The sequence below is a fragment of the Callospermophilus lateralis genome, chromosome 13, assembly GCF_048772815.1.
Source record: "Callospermophilus lateralis isolate mCalLat2 chromosome 13, mCalLat2.hap1, whole genome shotgun sequence".
In the NCBI taxonomy this organism is placed as follows: Eukaryota; Metazoa; Chordata; class Mammalia; order Rodentia; family Sciuridae; genus Callospermophilus; species Callospermophilus lateralis.
Genome location: NC_135317.1, coordinates 10231940 through 10234663, shown reverse-complemented (window position 1 = coordinate 10234663; position 2724 = coordinate 10231940). Strand labels below are relative to the sequence as shown.

The window sequence follows — 2724 nt, the reverse complement described above, 5'->3', positions numbered from 1 at the left end:
AAGAAAGGTTGTTTCCATGAGCACAAGAGGCAGCCTCACATATCACATTTTGCTTGGATTTCTCTTTTCAAGTTCAAGATATTATGGAGTGCTGGGTAAAGCAGAAGGTCAACCCCAAGGGAGTCACAAGTGAAAGCCATTTACTTATCTCTGCAAACAAGATTTCCAATACCTGTAAGAGCCACCATCCCATAGCAACTAAACACACTAAAATACTCCAGTCTAAAGGGTACTTGCCCCTTCCAACTTCTCCACCATGTTAGCCAGCATCTCCTGCATAGTCTGCAGCAAGAGAAACTACTCTAGCACAAAGGTACAGGTGGACAGGTCCTGAGGGACATTCTGCAAGAAAAGAGGGAGAGCCATAAGTATGTCACCAGTATCAAGCATCCAGGCCCCATCTATCTTGGCATCCTCCAGCTGCTGTCACAGAAAGAGTAATGGTGCTTTCTACCTCTGCACCCTCAGCTGCCCATCACCACAAGACACTGTCATTACTGCTCTTGTTTGATACATTCTTAAACTCAGGGTAACAATAGCTGCCACAGTGGAGTGTGTATTCTGACCTGCACTGCACTGGAGCTTTGTCTGTAGTTCTTGTTGTTCTCTACAACAGGGACTATTACTACCACAGGAGAATAAGAAACCAGAGAAGTTAAGTCACTTTTCTAAAGTCATAGTCATAAAATAATTGAGCCAGTCTTGAAAGTTGGATTATTCTAACTCTAACATATTGGTTTCAAACCTACCAAGCATTCTGTTGATTTAAAACATAACATTTAAGGCTGGTAAAGTGGGAGGAAGTGGCATACTTTATGTGTGTGTATGTGAGGGGAGGCAGCATAAAGAAGTCTTGGGGGTACTGTGGCATCAGAGATAGAGCTAACAGTGGGCAAGGCTGGGCTGCACAAGGAACCACAAAAAACGAGGATTAGGCAAGATGCAAGAGCAAAGTAAAAAATGGATGTTACACAAATTATTTTAAGAGCTGCACAAAAGTATGAACATTTCTGAAGACTCTCTTAGTAATAGATCAAGATGAGTGAATCTGCCTTCTTGGATCTTTTGAAGTGTCCTGTGTGTCTAGAACATCTAGATGCTTCTGCAAAAGTCTTGTCTTGCCAGCACAAGTTTTGCAAATAATGTTTCCTGGGGATCCTAGGTTCCCTCAGTTTTTCTGCGTGGAGGAACCTTGTTGGCTTAGGTGTTGAGGAGCTTCCCAGTAACATTCTGATGGTCAGGATTCTGGAGAGCATCAAGCAGAGGCCTTGGAAACCTAGCCCTGGTGGGGGCAGTGGGACAAACTGCACAAATGCATTCATGGCTTAGGGCAGCACTATGGCTACCTGTACCACAAATTATCTACAGGGTTTCCAGTATAGACAGCAGCCTCAGGTGCAAGTCTGGATCCCCCCAGTGTGGGGTATACACTTTGACACAGTTACCATGTAACAAAGCATTATATAACTATGAGGGAAATGAACCTAGTGACTTTAAATTCACCAAAATGACATCATCATTTTGCAACAAGTTGATGAAAACTGGTAACACGGGGAAGTCAGCGGGATCCATGGCTCCTCCCCCACCAACATTTAGCAGATTATTCAACCATTACCTCAACCCCCACCTCAGTGCAAAGCACTTTATGACTTTGAAGTAAAAGACAGGGAAGTGAACAAAGATTGCCTTCTGTTTGCAAAAGATGCTTTTCTGACTGTGATACACAGAATAGATGAAAAGTGGGCTGAAGGAATGTTGGCAGACAAAGTAGGAATATTTCTGATTTCCCACGTTGAGTTTAACTCAGCTGCTAAACTGATGATGAAATAGGATAAGCCTCCCATGCCAGGAGTTGATGCTCGAGAATGTCCCTCAGCAACATCCCAGAGCAGCACTGCCCCAAAGCTCTTCTACACCAAGAAGAACATCAAAAAGCAGCATTCCTTCACTTCCCTCACCCTGGTAAACAAGTCTTCCCAGGCATCCCAGAACTGCCACTCCATACAGATCAGCCCTTCCTTTCCTCATCAGCTCTAGCAACCCCACAGTTGATGGGAGGATCAGCAAACTGTCTGGGATTCCTGCAGTGCCCCTTCTTAAGTTCATATGAGTACCACTGAGTTAACTGTGACCTCATTCCCAAGCAGTTCAGTGACAACTGGCTCCTCATTCCCTTTCCCATTGGATGTCCCCTACCCAGCTGACCTTGGAACTATGAATCCTTCCCTTCCACCACCCCATCTCCTGGCTGTCATTGTCCTTGACTCTACAACACCAGGTGCTACTGCTGCTGTTGCTGCTGCTGAAATGGGACTCAGACCCATGGCAGGATACACTGTACAGATTGCACATTTTTGCAGACAGACTAACCCCAGTGTGAATGTGACTATCCACCCACATACTCCCAGAAAAAAGATGAGCTAGAACTGAGAAGAGGGGAGACATTTTTAGTGTTTAAGCATTACTAGGATGGGTGGTTCAAAGGGATGTCAATGGATACCACTGAAATTGGGGTTTTCCTTGGCAATTACGTGGCATCTCTCACAAGGACAGTGACAAATGCTACCCAAATTAAAGTTCCTATGTATACTGTGGGTCAGACAAGTTAGGGGATGACAAAGGTCAGTCCTTTCACTGTAAGAGGGCCTGCCCAGAAGCTCCAGAGAAATGGTATGGCTGAAACACTACACCCTACAGCTGTAGTGTCAGCAATGCACATCCAAA

At 44.9% G+C, this 2724-nt stretch overlaps 1 pseudogene; it reads left to right on the top strand.

Annotated features, from left to right (window-relative positions):
• Nucleotides 1–1038: 1038 nt before the first annotated feature.
• Nucleotides 1039–2380, top strand: LOC143379669 (E3 ubiquitin-protein ligase SH3RF1-like; annotated as a pseudogene).
• Nucleotides 2381–2724: the final 344 nt, after the last annotated feature.